At 38.6% G+C, this 22,817-nt stretch overlaps 1 protein-coding gene across 2 annotated transcripts in view; it reads left to right on the forward strand.

Moving 5' to 3' along the window:
- The first annotated feature begins 2,370 nt into the window (after positions 1-2,370).
- Positions 2,371-22,817, forward strand: part of FOXN2 (forkhead box N2) — a 55,585-nt gene continuing 35,138 nt past the window's right edge. The window contains exon 1 of one of the 2 annotated variants that reach the window (XM_028515265.2): positions 2,371-2,557. The gene's annotated coding sequence lies outside the window, so the exon portion shown is untranslated. Of the gene's footprint in view, positions 2,558-2,764; positions 2,850-22,817 lie in introns of those variants that run through there. The other variant, XM_036027938.1, reaches the window with a different exon arrangement.

Below are 22,817 nucleotides of genomic sequence, written 5' to 3' on the forward strand. Positions count from 1 at the left end.
TAAAGGTTTTGGAAACTAACAATAGCTTTGCAAGAAACCTAAATGCCAGGATCCTCTTTTTCCTGAAGAGTTAAGTTCTGGTTTCCTAGCCTTTTTACTATTGTAAACTTCTGGGGAAAGCCATTTATGTTGAATCATCATTATTTTTAATCAGAGCTCTTCCTTGGTGGGTGTTCAAAGTCCTCTAAAAAAGCCTCTAACTACAGAAGTGCCCCTGAACTCTAAACTAAGTGTGACAGATTTCCTAAGAGACCTGAATGAGCCTCACCCACAGAGATTATTTAATTGGGCTCAGCCTCTCTAGGGTGAGTCAGTGAGCAGAAAGAATCAGTACAAAGAACTTAGTGGATGAAGATGCTGTAGCTCCATTATGTGGCTTGGGACAAGTTACACACTTTTTCTGGATTTGTTTTCTCATCCATGATAGATATGGCTCCTGGATGACATACCTCTAAAATATATATAACTTCCAGCTCTCAAATTCTATCATTCTTCCAGAGTTGATGGGGACTGTTTGCCCACCTGAATTTAAAATTGATTAGAAGGAAAAAGAGAAACTAAAGTTCAATGCAGGGGTGGGCAAAAGTAGGTTTACAATTGTTTGTATGGAAAAAGACATGCAGATTATGATTATCACGGTACCTTTATTAACTCAGAAGAATGTCATAATGCAACTATAAACCTACTTTCGAAAACTCTTATGTGTGAGTAAGAGGACGAAGACCCGTATTATGCTAAGGACCACCATTACAATGGCCAGCAGACATAAAAACAAGACTGAGGTCTGAGGAGGCTGTGGTTCTCCAGAAGCTACCTTCTCTCAATCTTCCCTTCCTTCTTTCCTCAGCTTCCTTTCTACTACAGGGACTTCCTTCAGTTTGTCCATATGAGGGGACAACAGTGATTGTTCTGGAGAGAATGAAGTAACTGCCATTTCAGTTGAAGGGCATCGCGTATTTGTCTTGTGGTCTCTTACTCTGAATGCAGCCATGAGGCCCTTCAGGGCAGTGTAATGAAAAACATATGGAACTAACAGAAAACTCTGGAGAAATCATATGAATACTGTGTTTTCATTTGTAGAACAAGGGTCTCAAACTTCCACTCATACTTTTATATATCCTGATGCCTATACTCCTTCTGTATCTCTGTCATCCCCACAGTTTGACTTGTCTTATTGTCAGTAGGTAGCTTGTTCCGTATCAGCTCACTTATACTCACAGCTTGACACATAGTGAATATCTAGTTAACATTCATTGTTCAGGAAGGAGATAAACCTCTAAACCTCTATTAGCACCTCCTGTGCATCAGTCACAGTCCCAGTCTGTTTCATATACTTTTTCTTTTAATCCATTCAATACATTTGTGAGGTACTATCACTGCTCTAGTTTTTGAAGATGTGGATATAGATATTACTTATTGGTATCATAAAACAGAGCCACTTGTTTTATATCTGACAGGTTATTTTTCTAAGCCTCAGTTTCCATATCTGTAAAGTGGGAATTTGTAAGAGTTAGGATAGGGTTGGCAGATCTAACAAACAAATCAGAAAGAATATCCCAAATGGAACATTCTTATATTAAAAATTATTCTACTTTTCCCTGAAATTCAGATGTAATAGAGCACTCCTATAATTTTATCTGGCAACGCCATGTCAGCACTACCGTTATGCATGTAAGGGACTTAGCCCAGTCCCAAGCTGTTAGTGAGCACTCTGTAAATGCTATGCTTATTAAATTTTGGTCCTGATTCCAAAGCCTTTTTTTTTTTTTTACCACGAATACGCGGAGCTCAGTTTCCACACAAAATTTCAGTCAACAAGGGTGACGATTAAGTTTATATTAATGCTTTATCGTTTCTATAGCGCTTTCAAAAAGCCTAGCCATTGGCGGAAAGCTCTTGGGGAAACCTACAGAAGTCAGAGTTGTTGGGGGTTGTCGTTGCGGTCGACACCGCGGTCCGACGGGCTGGGACGGCCACCCCAGCCCCGCCCCGCCCCTCCCTCACGACTCCTCCGCCAGTCAGCGGCTGCGCCGCGCCCCGCCACACTCCTATAGGTCCTTCTCGAGACAGACAGGGCCTTTCCATTTTCCCGCCTTCTCCAGCCTCTCCTCAGCTCGAACCCGCTCTGGCCCACCCCTTCTCCGCCCTACCTTCCGTGTGAGCCCCGCCCTTCCGGACACCCCTTCCTCCTCTACTCGTCTTTCTTGGCTGCCTCCGGGCCCCTGGCTGGCCCTTCTGTAGGAGGTGGGAGGGGACGGGAAGGGGCCGACCAAGCACCCCTCCAGAAAAGACGAGGGAGGTGGAGCGGGAGGGGGGCGGGGCTAATCTCCTAGGCGCCGCGTTGCCATGGCAGCGGGGGGCGGAGGGAGCTGAAGGAAGCTGGCGGGAGGGGGATGTGGTGCTGCCCGGGCCGCCACCGCAGCTGCCGCTGCCTTCTCCTTGCCGTGTCTTCCCGGAGGTGGTTGCTGGAAGCTGCCGGCGGTAGCTGCGGTGCTCTGCCATATTGTGTCTCCCCCGACCCGCCTCTTGCCTCCCCGCTGTGGCGGCTAAGCTGAGGGTGAGTCCGGGGCGGAACGCCGCCCTCCCTGGCCGGCGCCGCCCGGCTTCCGTGCTCTCTGCCCCGGATCGCCGCGCAGCTCCTGGGCACGGAGGCAGCGCGTGTGGCTGGGCCGGGCGTGGGGCCCGGAGGCAGCTGTCCCGTGACGCGCCCGGACATTTTTGTCCTAAGGTTTTGACGCTGGCTCGGGGGTCTCCGCAGCGCGTGGCTTAGATTGTGTGTGGGCTCCAGCGGGGTGTCGAACTGAGGAGAGTGCAGCCCTTGTGAGGAGTTCGGAGTTTTTTCCTGAAAGGTATTGGCCACCCGGGAGCGGGTGTCGCGCTGAGGAAACTGCGGCGAGCGGTGCCATCTCTCCCGAAAGGCTCGGAGGACACTTCGGGCTTGACTCAGGGAGAATGTGCTGTTCGAGGAAGTGTCTGCCCCAAGCCCCCCGGAGAGTCTTTGCAACGCCCCCTCCTCCGGCTTGTGGTGGAGTGAGACGTGCGAGCGTGGAGTCCTCGTCGGGCCCCAGGCGCTCTGTGGCTGAGCTGGGCCAAGTAGTGCCGGTGAAGGCGCTGGCGCTGGGCGCCGTCAGGAGTGAACTTCGGGCAGCTGCGTGGCGGGGCATTTGGATGGACAAGTTCGGGTCCCGGATGTGGGGGTGGCCGACCCCGACGCCCTCTGGTATCTCCAGCGGGCGCCCTGGGGGCCTCTGAAGGTGGCTGTCTAGGTAGGATGGGAGTTGGCGTTTCAGCGCTGCAATATGGACACTTCCTGTTCGCTTGCTGTCTGGGGGCCGAGGTTACTCTGTTCTTTAGTCCTCCCTCCTGGATGTGAGGTTTGAGGGCGTGCGCGAGGCATTTCAGCCTTCTCTGTTCGCCCCTCGGCAGCGGCAGTGAGTCTGGAACCTGGGAGGGTGGTGGGAGTCAGAGTAAACCAACCCATGTGCTCAGTGCTCCATCTTACACAACTCCACCCCTTTTACCTTTTAGCCGAAAGCCTCTTCTCACCGCAGCTCACGGTTCTGAGGTATCCAACTCACTGAGGGCACACTCTCGGGATCTTTTTTGACCCGATTTCAATTTAAAGTCTCTTTAAAGCAGCCTCTGTACTCAGTTTTCTCCTTACAGGAAAAAAGTTATGCAAAGAAATGTCACATGCTTTCTGCTATCCGAACTCCGACATGGGGGAGGAGGGCAGTTGTTTCAGGTAGTTTATGCTGTTTCTCCTGTCTTCTAATTGTGACAGCCACGTGGCCGTCTGAGTGTAAGAGATTGCCCTAGCGCCACCAGGGCTGAGGCTTCACTAGCAGCCAGGGGCTTTGTAACCGTGCTGTAGCTTTGCATCCACATTTATTTTGGTGTTTTCTGGGTGCGGAAGTGGAAAAAGTTGAACTGGATTTGTCCACATCATAAGACTTAACTTGTTTCCTTGCAGTCCTTGTAAGGTACATATTGACATTTTTGCCCTCCTTTGCCTTTTTGATGATTGTTTTTAAAAATCTCAGCAGTATTAGATACCATTAAAGATTGGTTGGGAATAGAATGGTACATTATGGAGTTTTCCAACTGGGTTTGGGGGGAAATCATTTGAATTTCAAAGCCACTAATGAGAGGTTCTGACATAATCAGAAATAATCACATTCTGGAGGATTTCTTTTTGATAGTTTTATAAAAATCTGTTTATTTTTACCTAAAAGTCGTGACTTGAAAAGGTATATATTACCATTGAAAATACTTGTTTAGGGATGAAATAAATAGTCGTTTGATTACTGTAGGTACTTTCTGAAGCTTTTTGGGAGGAAGGTATTAAAAGATATGAATGCCAACAAATGGATTTTATTTTAAAGGAATGAAGTTTAATTTTTAGAATATGTAAAAATTAAATGTCAAAGATTAAAAATTTAAATATCCAAACTTTTGTAGTGTTTGGAAAATTTTAGAATTTAAGTACAATCCCTGATTACTAATGCATCATGTTCCATTTTGTGAATACTTTGGTGGATTTGAATTATTTCCATAACATATGTTTTTATTTGAATTGGTTTTACTTGAAGAGTGATAAACCACAGCAAACATTTAGGATGTGTAGAGAAATTATGGTAAAACTTAATAGAATTTTAATTACACCATAACAATGGTTCTTAATCAATGAGGTTAACAGGTAAAAATATCAGAGAGTCTTTAGTGCAGAAAAGATAATGAGACTGAGAAATGAGCATGTGTGCCCATGCTTAGGTGAGAAAGAAAAGGAAATGAGGTTATGATATACTTATATAAAACAGAAAGCACTGAAAACATACACTGGAAGCTAATTGTTGTATACATTATTAGTTATGGGATCTATCAAGTGAAACTTAAAAAAAAACTGCCATCCTAACAGTTTATGGCTTAGCCACGTGTATGTTGCTTTTAAACTGTTGTCATTTTAATAACTGGGTTTTGCATAAATGCAAAAAGGTCCTCCAAAAACAAAGTTTTGAAAGGCCAATACTTTGCTGATTTATTAGGGAAGATAAGAGGTATAAGATTTGATCCCTATTCTTAGGTTGAAGAGACTAGATTAACACACATGAAAATAAGAGCTTATAATGTGAGAAGATATGGTTAGGAGTTAAGTTGTATGATGCAGGCAGGTTCTTTAAGAGTTAAGAGGAGAAGAAAACTAGGGGGTTTGAAAAGATAGGGGAAGCTTCTTGAAGAAATAAGGCTCTTGCTTTCTAAAGGTCAACCTTTATTTTACTCCCATTAGATTAATCCTCCTGAAGATTATATTGCTCTAATGACCAAAACCCTGTATATGAAACATGAGTACCAAAGTTCTTCTGAAGACTTTTCAATCTTTGGTTCCTGTCTTCTTCAATCTTATCTTCCACTAACCTATAGGAACTTTTTATTCATTACTTCAGCATGGTATACCAATTTTGCTTCTTTTTTACCTTTGCTGATATGAGATTTTTCTGTTAAAATACACTTGGACACACCCTCTTAACTACAGAAGATCTACTCAAGGTTGAAGCTTGGCTGAAATTTCGATTCCCTTGAGAGCCTTAGAATAATACAATTTTATACCTGCCTTTATCTCGCCAACCAAAAATCTCTTCTCTAGTAGTATATACTACTTTTCGGCTGTAATATTCTATACCACCTTGTTTTCATTTAATCAATGTTTGTTCCATACCTACCATGTGGCAGGCACTAGGAACTGACGATACAGCTTTGATCAAATTCCCATATCCTTTGTTTTAGTTATCTTTTTAGATTTTATCATCCTAAGAAGATTATAAAGTCGACTACCCAGAAGAGTGTTATCTTCTTAGTGAATATTTGATTATTTTCTGAATAAAGGAAAGGCAGGACTTATTGTATGAAGTGGAAAAATGATAGAAAGGTCTTTCTTTACAAGTGAGGGGTACAAAAGAATAACCAATTATGGATGGCCTTGAAGACACCACTTCCGAATTTAAATATGGTTTAGTCCCCCAGAAAGATGGCATTTGAGCCTGGGAATGATAATACCCTTATTTGAGGAAGGTTCATTTAATAGCCATGTACAGGACTAATTATTAACGGTGGGAATGAAGAGGAGTGGGAAAGAGAGCATTGTACTAACCTATAGGAACTTTAGTTCTAATAACTTTATTAGAGTTCTATAGAGTTATTTAGTTCTAAATAACTTTGAGAAGGAGATGTAGAAGGGGAACATCACAAAGAAGATGGTAAGTTTAGGTGAGTGTAAAGTGAGTGAGAGCTATCAAGGTGAATTTGAACTTTAGTGACTAGAAGTTAAAGGTGTAAGATAGTTCAGTCAATGTAGAGCTGACAGCTAACATTATGAATTTTTGTCGTGGAGTTAATTGAAATGTTGAGGACTAAGAATGGTATTTTAGAAAAGTAGAATTCAAGGGGTATTTGCTTTGTCCATATGTGACTTCATAATTAATACTGTAGGCTTGTATAATACCTATGATATTGTTTTATTAATAACTTTATCTCCACTGTATGAGAATGTTGTCTGTCTTACTGCTAAATATAAAGGGACCAAAAGAGTGTTATCATTTGCTTCCAAGGGATTTTGATTCAAGTATTCCTTCTCTTACCTTAACTTTTTTTAATTTAAATAATCTTTTTCTTTTAGAATAGTTAGAATAGTTTACATTTACCAAAAGTACACAGTATATACTTCATCCTGTTTTTCCTGTTAGCTTTTTACATTATACCGTGGTACATTAGTCACAACTAAGGAAACAGAATTGCTACATTACTATTAACTAAACCACATCATTCAGATTTCACTAGTTTTCCCCTAGTGTCCTATTTCTGTTTCAGAATTCCAGTTTCTCATACTTTTCCTATTTTTGATAACTATGATAGTTTTGAGGAGTACTAGTCAAAATGTTATAGAACATCCCTCATTTGAGATATGTTTGATGTTTTCTTCATGATTAGACTGGGGTCATGGGTTTTAGGGAGCAAGACAACAGAGGTGAGCCCTGGCAGATGTGGCTCAGTTGATTGCAGCATTGCCCTTAGAGCAAAAGGTAGTGGGTTTGATTCCCAATTAGGGCATATACATGGGTTACTGGTTCCGTTTCCAGTCGGGGTGTGTAGAAGAGGCAGCGAGTGGATGTTTCTCACATCATGTTTCTCCCCCTCTCTGCTTCCCTTCCCCCTCTCTAAAATCATTAAGCGTGCCTTTTTTTTTTTTTAAAGACAACAAAGGTAAAGTGACATCTTATCACATTATATCAAAGGTACATACATACATACTAACAATATGATAACATTATATTAACCTTGATCACCTGTTTGAGGTCTTTGTTTGCCAGGTTTCACCCCCCAGGCCCACCCATTCCATATTCTGCTCTGGAAGTGAATCACTAAGCACTGCCTATGCCCTAGACCTTAACCCAATTTTGATTCATATATTTTTTAATTCCCTCAACCTAATTTTCTTTTTAATAAATAAGAATTTAAACTTGGACATCTATTGAGCATCTGTTGTATTTAAGTGCTAAGAATATAGTGGTGAACAAGAGACTTCATTTGTACTCTTCTGGAGCCCGCTGGATATAAACATGAAATAGAATTTATCCCCTTACCGATATAAGCTTTAATTTCACTGGCAGTTATAAACATAGTATTACTGTGAGGCCTAAAAGTCTAAGTAAAGCTCTGTAACTAAGTAGTCACTCAGAAGATACGCTGTTATCATAAAGGTTAAATATTATGTACCATAAAAATAACCACCTTTTTGCTATTGAAACAGAATGGAAAATTACTTTGATTTTCCCTAAGCTGATGTATTATTGTTGAATTATTTGGACAGTTTAATTACATCAGTTATCTTCATATCTAATAAGGTTTGCAGGTTATATAAGAAAATTCTTTTTTTTTTTTTTAAAGATTTTATCCATTTATTTTTTTAGAGAGGGAAGGGAGGGAGGGGGAGAGAGAAAGAGAGACAGAGAGAGAAAGATTCAATGTGCGGTTGCTGGGGGTTCTGGCCTGCAACCCAGGAATGTACCCTGGCTGGGAATCGAACCTGGGACACTAGAAAATTCTTGTATTTTCATAGGTATTTAGTACTTTTGCCACTTAAAAGTTTTGTTTTTTTTTTCCCTGAGAAGTGGTTTGAAAGGTATACTGGGAAAAGAACAGATCCTGAGCTATCTTTTGTGAGAGGTTTTGTTTATTTTTTTATGGAAAAGAGAATGAGGTTGTGGGAAATAAAGAACATTAATCAAAATTTTGAAACTAACTTTATTTGGAGGAAAGTCACTTAATAGAAAAGAGTGATGCCATTCTAACAATGGGAATGTTATTGGGATATTACTAATACAGCAATACCAATTTTATTGGAGAATAAAACCTGAGTAATGACTTGTTGAATAAGGGTTTCAGTTCATTTTTTTTCTAGTTAACTGGGTTAACTACAAAACAATCTTACCTTGAACTCTTACTGATTCTTTTTAAAATGTATTAATACATTTATACATCTCACACTATATTGTACAGACCACTGAGCAAAATTTAATATTTAAATTACAGTTTTGACACAGTTAATATAAAATTTTAAACTATATTCATAACTTTAGAGGTAGAGAATTTAGGAAATTGATAACTATATCTTTATAGTTTTTTTTCTTTATCTTAAAAGAGGAATCACAGAAAAAAGGAAGAAATTTCTTGTAAATTAAGGTTTTACTGTTCATTTTACCTGTCCTATGCCTTTGTTCAACTCTTCCATCCTTAAAAGTTAAGTTTAAATGCTACTTCCTCTATGCTGATTGAACATCTATTAATAATCACAGTAATAATTACTTCTTTTTATTGAGTGCCTACTATGTCCTGTCATGGTATTATACTAGTCATATGAGTATATAATTTAATTTCCATAACAACTCTAAGGAAGTGTTTTATTCTTATAGATTAAGAAATCGATAATGAGACATTATTTAAATGCAGTGCTGGGTATTTGAACCCAAGTTTGTCAGACTATGAAAATTCATACATTTTTTTTTTATTATTTGTTATTGATTATGCTATTACAGTTATCCCAATTTTTCCCCTGTTGCCCCTCTCTACCCAGCACTCCCCCACTCCCTCAGGCCATGCCCACACCATTGGCCATGTCCATGGGTCATGTGTATAAGTTCTTTGGCTACTCCATTTCCTATACTGTACTTTATATCCCATGGCTATTCTGTAACTACCTACTTGTACTTCTTAATCCCCTCACCACTTCATCCATACCTCCCTCCCATCTGGCAACCATCAAAATGTTCTTTGTATCCATGATTCTGTTCCTGTTCTTATTTGTTTAGTTTGTTCTGTTAGATTCAGTTGTTGATAGATAAGTATTTTTGCCATTTTATTGTTCATAGTTTTGACCTTTTTCTTGACTAAGTCCCTTTAACATTAATGGTTTGGTGATAACGAACTCCTTTAGTTTTTTTTTGTCTGAGAAGCACTATCTTGCCCTTTGATTCTAAATGGTATCTTTACTGGGTAGAGCAATCTTGGCTGTAGGTCCCTGCTTTTCATGACTTTGAATATTTTTGCCAGTCCCTTCGGTTTGCAGAGTTTCTTTTGAGAAATCAACTGACAGTCTTATGGGGATGCCCTTGTAGGAAACTAACTGATTTTCTCTTGCTGCTTTTAAGATTATTTATCTTTAACCTTTGGCATTTTAATTGTGATGTGTCTTGGTAATTATGTGGTCCTCTTTGTGTCTATCTTGTTTGAGACTCTCTGTGCTTCCTGGACTTGCATATCTACTTCCTTTTCCAGATTAGGGAAGTTTTCTTTCATTATTTTTTTCAAATAGATTTGCAATTTCTTGCTCATTTTCTTCTCCTTCTGACACCCCTATGATGCGAATGTTGGACCTCTTCAAGTTGTCCAAGAAGCTGTTTACACTATCCTCATTCTTTTGGATTCTTTTTTCTTCTTGTTTTTATTATTGTTTTTTTGTTTCCTTATATTCCAAATCATTGATTTGAGTCTTGGCTTCATCCACTCCACTGTTGTTTCCCTGTAAATTGTTCTTTTTAAAATTAGTGTGGCCTTCATTTCTGACTGAATCTTTTTTATGCTATTGAGGTCCTCACCACATTTCTTGAGTATCCTTATAACTAGTGTTTTGAACTCTGCATCTGATAGATTTATCTCCATTTTGTTTAGTTTTTTTTTCTTTTTTTTTTTTCTTTTTAGTTGAGTCTTCCTATGTCTTAACAACAGGAAAATAAAGTCACCTTGTCCTCAGAATGGGGCCCAGAGTTCATCCTGGTTGTGATACTCTGTTTAGTTCTTTTTCTGGAGTTTTGATCTGTTCTTTCATTTGGGCACTATTTCTTTGTCTCCATGTTTTGGTAGCCTCCCTGTGTTTGTTTCTATGTATTAGGTAGAGCTGCCTTGATTCCATGTTTTGGTAGCATGGTCTAATGTCTTAGGTGTCCTATAGGGTCCAGTGGCACAGCCTTCCCTATTACCCAAGCTGGGTACATGAGGTGCACCCACTGTGTGGATTGAGTACACCCTTCTCTTGTAGTTGAGCCTTCATTGCTTTTGGTAGGTCAGTGGGGAGGGATTTACCCGGGCCAGTCAGCTGCAAGGACTGATTATGACCACTGACCACCAATCTCTGCCCTCTGTGGAGGACAAGCTGTGCAGGGGCAGGATGGTGGTGCTCTGATATGGTCTGTAGTTGTTCATTTGGTATGCAGTCTCTGGGATTTCCCAGGTGGTGCAGGACAGGGTAGTCCCCACCTGTGTTTTGCCTGGAGCCAGCCTGCATGAGCTATAAAGCAGTCTGAGATGGCTGCTACTTATGGTGGGCTTAGAGATTCCCATGTGAAACCAAACTGTAAATCTAAGCTGGCTGCTGCTAGTAGTGGGCCTGGGGCTGCTTAGCAAGAGGTATGGGGAATGGGGGCTCACTGAGGCCAGCTGTTGCTTGTTTGATAGGATTTAGGAAATTATGAAGCATGAGCCAAGACAGGCCATTTATGTGGAAAAGTCATGGTTAACAGTTTGGGTGGGATGGAGTCTCTGGGGATCTCTGGAGGGACAAACACTGATGGCCAGGTTGATGGAGTCTCAGATATGGCACCTGCCTGCTGGCTTTGTGGTTCTGTGGCTCTGTGGGGGAGGGTTCAGAAAGGGACAATGTCCTCTGCCTACCCCTGTGTCTGAAACTGTCCCCCAGCTCTTGCCATGATGCCAGACACTTTAGTTCCTCCCTGTATGCCAGTGGTACCTTTCAACCTGCTACCCTCGTGGTGAAGCTCAGAGAGAGCGAATCTAAGTAAATCTGTATGTTGGTTCTTTAAGAATAACTACTTGAGACTCCAGAAGTTTCTTCCACCAGCTCATACCTTGCTGTTTTTTTGCAGCCAGTAGTTATGGGTACTTATCTTTCTGGCACTGGAACGCTGGACTGGAGAGCCTGGTGTGGGGCTAGGACTCCTCACTCCTATGATCTCTCTCCTGAGTTTTTATCCGCCACACTTTGGTGTGGTACCAGCGTGTCTTTCCATCTCCACCCCTCCTACCTAACGTTGGGAACCTCCCTGCCTGGTTTCAGAAGCTGTCGCCTCCCCCGCCCCCCCCCCCCATGGCTAAGGCTAAGTGAGAGACCTTGGGACCCTAAGCCACTAAGGAGACAAATCTTATCTCCCTGGCAGGGATACTGCCTCTGCCCCCTTTACTTCACCCTGCTTGGCCCCCAGTGCATGACCAGTTAGCCAATGACAGGTAAGATTCCTCAAGGGAGGGACAATCTAAGACAGGCATGGTCACAAAGGGGCCCTCAGGGAAGGACTTGGGGAGCTATAGAAAAAGGGGGTGGTGGACCCCCCCCCCCCAGCTTTGACATAGCCTGAGTCCTCATTCTGTCTGCAAGGACTCTCCTAATCTCTTGGCTCCCTTACTTTCCCTGCCTGACTTAAGCCTGAAACAATGCTGGAGGTAGGTGCAGCCCTATGCTGAAAAGGGCAGGTTCCCCGAGGAGATCAGACCTAAGAAAATGCATAAAATCCTGTGAAACCAGCTTTTGCTAAGAATGCTCTCAATTTTCTGATAAAGGTCCAAGCATGAAATGAGTTTGTTTCCCAAAATTTTATAGCCTTTTAGGTAACAGACCCTGACTCAAAATAAGCTCTCGTAGTTCTTCGTATGTTATCTATTGTTTGATCCTTACTGCCTGACAGTGATTGATGAGCTTTAGCTGTACTCCTGTGCAAATTGAACTCAATAAAAGCCCATTGAGGAAAAGGCTCTTGGTCCTTCTCCTTTGGGAGATTGACCACCTTTCCTTCCCAAGCAGATCACGTCTTGGTAGACTTATTCTCATCTGTGGTGGTGGGGGCCCTGTGGGCAAAGCTCCCCCACACTACCAGTCTGGATGGATCTGGTTTTTTAAATTTTGTAGTTGTTGGACTTCCATTCAACTTGATTTCTCAGGTTCTGAGTGATGGTTCTATATTTTAGTTGTAACTTCTATGTGGTTGTGTGAGGAGGCAAGCTCTATTTACCTATGCTGCCATTGTGACTGGGAGTCAAAAATTCATACTTTGAACTGGAAGCTGACGTCTTTGAGAAATGGATATTTGTCCCCAGAAAGGAGTAGAGGAGAATACAATAAAGGGTCATGGGATTGCCTTTCTGTTGCAAGTACACACGTGTTGGGTGCTTTGACATTTATTGCCTTAGCTGTTTCCAGTATTAAAAAGCTAACCTGTATTATGTACACCTAGGACTCTTCTTAAATTATGGAATTAGAATTGAGTTTAACAGCTTCATATTGATTGGTTAGAGTTTTGAGAATTTTGTTTGTTGGTTTTCCTTTATGTAAAGATAATTCAGAGATAGAAAATAATTAGAAAGCTCAATAGGAAATTATGTTTAGAACAAAAATTTAAATAATTTGTACAAGGTGAAGATACTCATTTGACAAATATTAAATGCTTACTACATGTTAGTAATCGGGTGAATGTGAGTAAATAATAGCAGTGTAAGGCATCCTCTTCTAGACATAGATTCATGAGTACTGTGGGAACACAGAGAGTAGGAAGTAACTTTTCCCAAGCAGTGGGATTGGGTGGGGTAGATTTTACAGTTGTAATAGAAATTTATTATGGTGTATCAGTAATACTTCTTAAGTGGAGAACTGAAATTTAGGAAGTGAAAAGATCACAAAGTAGAATGGAAAATACAGTATTTTGTACTTGAATATTAAATACTTAGTAAATATTTTTAAAATAAATATCATATTTTACTTGAGTTTTTTGTATAGTTTGGTAAAAATGTCTCCATTGTTTGGTTGAAGAAAACTTAATGGCATAGTGTAATTTGGGTGTGATTTTCCCTTTGCATTTTTAAGCTAGTTGGCAGCAAGTTAGAGCCAGGTTCTTCTTGCTTGAAGCAATCTGATTAGGAGTATTGTATCCACTGTTTTTTATTCTCCTTCTCTGTCTTTTATAAAAATTTAGTCTGGATTAAGTATTTTATAAAGTGTAGAACTTTAGTGTTTATAAGGCAGTTTATGTCTATTTCTTTCAAGCTATTGAGACATAAAATTACAGTAAAAAAGAGGATAGATAAGTGCATTTGGAACATAGTAGGAGAGAGAGAAAAATCTGTAAAAGATGTTTGGGTGAGATTTACATAGTGGACTTGTCATTGACTTAGGCCTCAAATATTAGGGCTTTGGCTAAATAGTGGTAGGCAAGGTAGACAATCCAATGTTAGAATAGCAGGAGCAAACATATAAACAGAGAAATGCACAGGAAGTATTTGAACAGGATTAGTCTAGTTTGGACTAACTTCAAGCAGAAGAGCATTTGCTTGAGGATGTAGATATTGAGTCAGATTTATTGATGATAGTATGTACTTTTTTTGAAATTCTTTCTTTTGTATTGATACTTACAAAGCAATCTAGGCAGGATGGCAGCTAGTGTAGTAGTGAAGGGTATGCACTTTCATGCTATACTCCCTGAGCTTGTGTCCCAGTTGTGCCACTTCAAGGTTTGTGGTATTGGGCATATCATTTAATTTCTCTATATCTGTTTCCAGATAGAAAATGGACATTAATAATGGCAACTACCTGGTAGGATTGTTATAAAGACTGAAGGAGTTAGTACTTCTGAAACACTTAAATTAATAAATATAAAAAAGTATTAGTTCTCACCTTTATATTAATTATGTGCAAAAGTTAGACACACATTCAGGCATTAGGAAATGTACATGTAGGTCTTACCATGTATATATCTGCAGGAAAACTAGTAGTATTTGAATTTCAGTTTTTAATAGCATGTAGATTATTGTAGAGTGAAAATCCAACCATCTAATTTAATAGACGTCAAAGTTATGTAGTAGCATAGCTAGAACTGAGATGTCAGACAACAAATATTTGAGCAGTAAACAAAACAGATAACCAAATTTGCCTTACGGAGATTTTAGTAAGTCAGGAAAAGATGTGTATCACACCATTCTAGGTGTGATGAGTGTTATCGAAAAGTATAGGATATCACCGTGGCTGGTATAGTTCAGTGGATTGAGCATGGGCCTACAAACCAAAGGCTCATGGGTTTGAGTCCCAGTCAGGGCACATGCCTGGGTTGTAGTTCAGGTCCCCAGTAGGGGGCATGCGGAGGCAACCACACATGATGTTTCTCTCCCTCTCTTTCTCCTTTTCTTCCCTTCTCTAAAAATAAATAAATAAAACTTTTTTTTAAAAGTACAGGATATTCTAGAAGAATGCAATTTGGGTTACCCTCTAATATGGAAAGTAGGAGGAGGTTTCCCTTAAGATTGTAAAGCTGAGATGTGAATGATAGTTAGCCAGGGCTAGGTATAATGAAATGTTAGGCAAAAGAAGTAGCATTTGTAAAGGTTCTGGAGGAGGAGAAAGCATGGCCTGTTCAGAATCTAAAGTGGGGAGAACAAGGGAAAGAGTGGTAAAAGAGTAGACTGGGAGGTTACACAGGGGCTAAGTTGTGCAGGGTCTCATATACCATGTCAAGAACTTTGGATTTTGATCTAAGGGTCCCCTAGATATATTGAACAAGAAAAGGACATTGTCTGAGTTGCATTTTATAAGGTCCTCTAGTTACATTTTAGAGAACAAATTAAGAGGACCAGGCGTAGATGCAGGGAAACTAGTTTAGGAAGATACTGTCACAGCCACTGTGTGTTTGTGCAGAACACAACCATAGTGGGTACGATTTATGTAGACTACTATTGTGGTTGGTTTAGATGAGATATGATGTTAACCTGGACTATAGCTGTGACCATGAAAATGGAGAGAGGGATGGGCAGATTTAAGATAAAATTACCCCCAAAATCTATCTCCAGACCAGACATATCTCCTAACTTTTGATCACATCTATCCCAAATGCCTCCTTTACTTGAATATCTCATAAGCATCTCAAACTTACCAGATCAAAACAACAACAACAAAAGGAATAAAAACCCATGACAAACGTTGATCTACCTCCAAGAAAAAACCAAGCACTATCCCTTTCAATATTCTTTATATTATCAAGTGGAACTAACATCCACTCACTTGCTGATTCTGTCTCCTCATTGTGAAAACTAGACTACTTAGCTGTACATAGCTGCAGTTAATATGGGTACTTAGACTTTAGGTTATATGACATGTGAGTTTATTTAGAAACTTGAGAGTTTGTTAGGGTGAAGTGTTATTTTCTAAAATGCTCTGGGGGTCTATTTATAGCAGAAATGTCTTTAATAATTTTTAGTATAAAAATGTTTTACTTAAGTATTTACTTTAGTATAAGTGTACTTATAGGGTTAGCTTAGCCCTATTCAAAATGGACTTAATTTTGCCCAGACCAGTGTGGCTCAGTTGATTGGTGCATAGTACTGTAACTGAAGGGTTGTGGGTTTAATTCCTGGTCAGGGCACATGCCTACCTAGGTTGTGCGTTCACCCTCACGTCTGGCAAATATGGGAAGGCAACCAATTGATGTTTCTCTCTCCCCCTTCCTCTCTCTCTAAAAAAGCAATGAAAAAAAGTCCTCACGTGAGGATTAAAAATTATAATAAAAATAAAGTAAAATGGACTTAATTCTGTGTTAAATTAATCATGCTTTTGTGTTGTTTTGGGAATTACGTATAAAATCAGCACATTAGAAAAAAAAATCAGTACATTAAATCAACCAGGATAGCTTTATTATACTCAGTTTTACTCTTGCTTTCCAAATTTGACACCAGGGGCTTATTGGGAAGATACCAGTTTATGCCTTTAATAAATGTATTTCTGATCATGAGTGTGCTTTTTAAAAATGCTTATTTTCAGTGAGAAATTTACTCCATGGCTGACTAATTATGGCTTACATTTAAAGTATTGAAAATCATCTTAAAATCTTGACAACAAAGAATACCAGCTGTCTGTATTCAAATGGCAACCAAATTTACCTTTGTAATTGGGGACATGAGTTCTCTTGACTTTCAGGTTTCTGTAACTTTGTTCCTCTCCACATTACTCTTCAAGTGCAGTACAGGACCATCAAAGAATGACAGTGCTGATTGGCTAACTGATCACTATATGGTTTGTTGCACAGGTGATATTACTTCTAATTCCATTAGTGATTATTATTATTATTTTTTATTTCTGTGTGATCAGTTTTTTCAGCCTGCAGCATAGTTTTGCTTGGACCCCACACTGATTGCTATTCAAAGTTTGAGAAGATGAGTTTCTAAAACTAGATTATTCTTGGAGCTACTTGTGCTTCTTCATAGTGCTTCTTTTCTATCATTATATTTAATAACATGTAAGGTAATTAAGTGTGATATTTTAGATACTGATAGCTTACAAGTTACTGTGTCATCTACTTTTTAAACATTTATTAGACATAGCTATTTACTAGAGAAAACAGTTTTCACTCAATTTAGATTTGACTACTTGCTTTTTAACTTACTGTGTGAAAGGCAGGGTTTTGTGCTAGAGACTCATTGTAAAGGGAAGTGTTTGGTTTTTATGCAGAAAACATCAGGTTTGTTACTGTTTAGAAGCCAATGTGTTCATTTTTTAACTTACAAAGCTATTGCTTCATTTTAACTTCCCCTAGAAACTGATGAACAATTGAGTTTTTGTTTTTTTTTTAGGCAAGTGCTGCAACAATGTATAGGGTAACTCTATACTGTGTACAAATAGTACACAATTTTCTAGATACAAGTGGCATTTGAGCCATGGTTTACACAGTGTATCTGGGCAAGTTAGGATAGGAGAAAAGTGGCTTCAGTGGAAGGTTACTACAACAGATGTTTTTTGCCCCAGATTTTAGTGTTTTCTGCTTTTAGCATGAGTTGGAGAAAGGCTTCCCCCACCCCACTCATTTTACTTTCTTTTTTTAAAATCCTATTTGAGAAACAGTTTTTCTATGAGACATCTTTGACCCTTTTGTATTCTGCTCCCCAACCCCCTTTCTGAACTGGAAAATGCAGCTGCACACATTTTTTGTTTAGAGACAATGGATCACATGCTGTGTCACCTAAATCTATGACGAAGAGGCAGTTTTATTCCTAAGAGACCATAATGCTTCTGTTGTCCTGGATACGTGACATCATGTAGCATTATAATCAAACATACATCTTTTTGCAGTACATTTGGGATTTGAATCTACCCTCTAATCTCAGTATTGGACTTTATGGGAGGGGCAGTACTTATAATCAAGAATCCTAATAAAAACAAAGCATATATTGTTAATTCAATAGGAAAAGTTGTGAGTTCTTTCCATTTTTGTCTTTTTTTCTTACTGAAGGTTACCAAAGTTAACAGATATTTTAAGTTAATAGAATATCTTTAAAGTTATAGCATTTCTTAGGTTTATTACACAATGCCTTGCAAATATTATGTGCTCAATAAATGTTACATTTTGGTTTTGCTAACAATGTAAATTTTTTTTCTTTTCTATTGAATTGGGATGACATTGATTAATAAAATTACATAGGTTTCAGGTATACAATTCTATAATACATCATCTGGATATTATATTGTGAGTACACAACCCTAAGTCAAGTCTTCTATCACCATTTACCCTCCCATACCCTCTTCTACCCTCTCCCATCCCCCTTTCCCTTTGGTAATCACCATACTGTTGCCTGTGTCTGTGAGATTTTTTGTTTGTTTGTTTTTTGCTTAATCCTTTCATATTTTTCACCCAATGTGACAAATTAATGAGAAGAAAATTTTTTTAAATGAATAACTCACAAGATTTAGAAAATTCTTAGTAGCTGTAAACTGCTAAAATATTTTATGTTGAGCTTATTATAATAAGCTTTTTATACTGTTGAATAAATATGGGAAATATAATGCAGTGGCTTCCAGTCTTGAGAAATGGTACCTTATTGTAATTAACAAATAAAACAGTTCATTCCTAAGAAGATTGGAGGTGAGGAAAGGAGAGGGAAATTCAGTGGAAATTCCTCTTAGGTATAGTATGTGTTGATCAGGTACAGTGCTTAGATTACAGGAGAGAAATCAGGTAATTGCCAGGTAGTTTTAATATTAGTGCACAAACATTTGATATTTCTGTGGCATGCCATTGCTCTCTCATAGATTTTTTTCCTAAGAAAAACATTGTTTAGTGATCTGAGTTAAGTGAATGCCTATTTCCCTTTGCAAGGATGTCTTAGCCCAAATCAAATGGCTTTTAATATTAGTTAATTTAAAGTGATTGGATAGGAAAGCCCAAATTTGAGGTGGGAGGTCTAGTCTCTGGTTGCTCTTTTGACATTTATAAGATTGTTTTACTTACCGATGACATTAAGCTCTTGGTGGGAAGTAAAATGACAAGTCAATAAGAATAAAATCTCCAAATGTCTTAAGACCATGTAAAATGACAGAATTGGCAGTTGGAAATGCACTTAATTAAATATAACCCCCCAAAATCATGATCATTTGTCACATGCCTCAGGAATTCACATTTTAAAGTATAGTGAAATGTATAGTGAAAAAGTATAAAGTAAGTATAATGAAACTGAGTTTAAGTAGGAAGACGGACCTATAGGGTGAAAAGGATGAGAAACAACTTCATCTGTTAAGTCAGATGCTGCCATATATAGGTCATGGTTAATCATCCCTTAAGCATGGTACTGACTGCAAGTCTTCAGGGCTTCTCGGTACCATTGCTCAAGTGTTGGTTTCATCTTCTTCTCAATTCTAGTATAACATAACAGGTGATATGGTTCTTTTTCATACCAGTATAGTAAAAGTGTTTTAGAAACAGCAAAATTGATTTTCCTTATTACGCTTTCCAGGTAATGAGGAAAGAAATATTTAGTGGTGCAAGAAAAAAAGTAAATTGGAGTAAATTTGCTTTGGATATCAAAAATTGACTATCATATTTTATTTTGATCTGAGTCCATTTTTAGTGTTATTTTTTATTTTCTAATAAGAACTCTTAGTGTAATGGGTTAAATGTAAATTTTTAACAGTTAAAAATCTTGCAAATAACAGATTTAGGGCTCTGACAATTATATGTGTAAGATAATGTAAGAAAAATGTAACATGAAAAGATTTGATAATATGATTTGAAAAGCAATTTTTAAAAGTATTAAACATCATTAATAGAACTGAGTTAATTGAAATTATTTCTTATTTGCTATGGTGCTGTGTTACTTAGGAAAGTATACACTAAAAAACTTATATTCATGAGAATTGTTGGACTGAGAGCTTGAGTTCTTGTCATTAAATTTTATGTTCATGAACTCATATTTTTAAAGTATTATAGATGTATGCTGAAGTTTACAATATAAATAATATCTTGAAAGTAGGGAAAATTATCATTTTGAATATTTTAACTTGATAAGAATTTTGTAACAAGATAGATTTTGAATTAGTTGATTACAAATGAGTGTAACTACATATGCTGGTATTTCTGTCCTGTTTTGATTATGGCATATTGGCCGTGCATATAATTAGCATTATATATAGTATTATCTTTTCTTTTTGTTATTGACAATGTCATTACTAATGAAAACTAAACATTTCTTATTTCAGAGGTAGTATAGTTATTTTCATTTGTGTGTGTGTGTGTGCGTGCATGCGTGTGTGTGTGTGTGTGTGTGTATGTGAATGTTATCAGCCAGAGCTGTTAATGAAGGAATTTAGAGGGGGAGGGATGCACTAGATAATAAAATGCTAAGAAATGTTCCGAAAGTTTATATGATTTAAGTGCTTTTATATTATTTAAATTAGAAAGATTTGAAAGATTCTGTCATGTTTCATGATTGGGTAAGATATTGACATAACCTAACAAATAAAGTTCATAGGCACAAATAGAATAAGGAAGTGAAAATTGTATCATAAAAAAATGATGAAACTGATTGCAGCACTCTTCTGAGAAGGCCTAATTTCAGTTGGTTGTTTTGTCAGTGGGTGTCATTGGTCATGAAGGGGATCCATCCTTAACACTGGAATTTTTTTCTAATTTTCAAACTTCAAAACAAAGTATTATTACTGATTTTGTACCATATTTTTTATTCGAAAGATACAACATTTATAAATCTATTACTTTAAAAAGAAAGCTAGCGATAATTTAAAGAATTAATAACATTAATAATCACTGTCTCCATAGCTAGTTGTGGGGGCCTCCGCCCCCAGGGCCCCTGCTGCCACAGATGAGAATAAGTCTACCAAGATGTGATCTGCTTGGGGAGGAAAGGTGGTCAATCTCCCAAAGGAGAAGGACCAAGAGCCTTTTCCTCAATGGGCTTTTATTGGGTTCATTTGCATAGGAATACAGGGCATATATGGAAAGCTCATCAATCATTGTCAGGCAGTAAGGATCAAACAATAGATAACATACAAAGAACTATGAGGGCTTATTTTGAGTAAGGGTCAGATAGCTAAAGGGCCATAAAACTTTGGGGAAACAAGCTAATTTCATGCTTGGACCCTTATCATTTAAATTGAGGGTATTAGCAAAACAGGTTTCACAAGGTTTTATGCATTCTTTCTTAGGTCTGATCTCCTCGGGGAACCTGCCCTTTCCACCACAGGGCTGCACCTACCTCCAGCATTGTTTCAGGCTTAAGTCAGGCAGGGAAAGTAAGGGAGCCAAGAGATTAGGAGAGTCCTTGCAGACAGAATGAGGACTCAGGCTATGTCAAAGCTGAGGGGGAGGGTCCACCACCCCCTTTTTCTATAGCTCCCCAAGTCCTTCCCTGAGGGCCCCTTTGTGACCATGCCTGTCTTAGATTGTCCCTCCCTTGAGGAATCTTACCTGTCATTGGCTAACTGGTCATGCACTGGGAGCCAAGCAGGGTGAAGTAAAGGGGGCAGAGGCAGTATCCCTGCCAGGGAGATAAGCTTTGTCTCCTTAGTGGCTTAGGGTCCCAAGGTCTCTCACTCAGCCTTAGCCATGGGGGGTTATAGCTTCTGAAATCAGGCAGGATGGTTCCCAACAGCTAGTATTTATTGTATACTTTACCTCCGTTCTAAGTGCTTTATATTTATTCTAATTTAATTTGTACTAACAATCTTATGAAAGTGGTACTATTAGAATTCTAAATTGGAAAGTAGATACTATTAGAATCCTACTGAGTGGTAGATGGGATTTGAAGCAGTAATCTCTTCACAGCTCATGCTCTTAACCATCTGCTTCACTATATCCAGATGTGATTATAACATCGAGTAATGATTTAGATTTTATTTTTTTATAATATGAAATCCTTTTTTTAAAAAAAATATTTTTTTATTTTTGGAGATGGGGGAAAGAAGGGAGAAAGAGAAGAAAAACATCAGTTGATTGCCTCTTGCATGCCCCCAGCTGGGGACCTGGCCCGCAACCCAGGCATGTGCCCTGACCAGGGAATTGAACCAGTGACCTTTCAGTCCATAGGCCAGCACTCAATTCACTGAGCCATACCAGCCAGGGCAATAATATGAAATTCTTTATAAGTTCAAATATACTGCCCCCTCAAGTTTCTGTTTAATATCTCCTAGTATTAGATATCATATTTTTCCATATATAATATGCACTTTTTTGCCCAAATATGTGAGGGAAAAATAAGGGTGTGCATTATACATGGGTGGTACCCAAAATCCCTTGTATCTATTCTTGTGTTTTGTAATTATTTGTTACAAATAAATTATTTATTTATTTTTGGAGAGGGAAGGGAGGGAGATAGAGAAACATCAATGTGTGGTTGCTGGGGGTTATGGCCTGCAACCCAGGAATGTACCCTGGCTGGGAATCGAACCAGTGACACTTTGGTTCGCAAGCCTGCGCTCAATCCACTGATCTACACCAGCCAGGGTAAAATTTCTTATAATATGTTAAAAATAAATGCTAAAGTTTTTTTATAATACAAAAAACAAGTATCTAAATCTAAATAAATAAAAAATTAAGATGAAGGATTTTTTTCCTGAAAGGGAGGGCCAAAAACGTGGGTATGCATTATACATGGGAGCACATCATACATGGCAAGATACAGTATATTCTTTCTCAAGAAAAAAGGTTTCCATTTTAGTTGTACACTATTTCACTATGGAATCTAACAACTATGACAACAAAGCCATTAGTTTAGTAGAAGAGGTGTCTTCTTGAAATTTATTAGAAAAGGACCAGGAGAGGTTATTCTGAATAGTATACTTCTCTTTCTCTATCTTTTATCTACATTACTAGCTGAAGAGACATTGTAATCATAATCTAATTTGGCTAATACGTTGGCTTTGGAATGTATTTTAAATTTCTGTATACATTTAGGTACTTCTGACATTTTAGAATTCATTATATATTTCCTGCCTA

The sequence above is a fragment of the Phyllostomus discolor genome, chromosome 6 (assembly GCF_004126475.2).
Source record: "Phyllostomus discolor isolate MPI-MPIP mPhyDis1 chromosome 6, mPhyDis1.pri.v3, whole genome shotgun sequence".
Lineage (NCBI taxonomy): Eukaryota > Metazoa > Chordata > Mammalia > Chiroptera > Phyllostomidae > Phyllostomus > Phyllostomus discolor.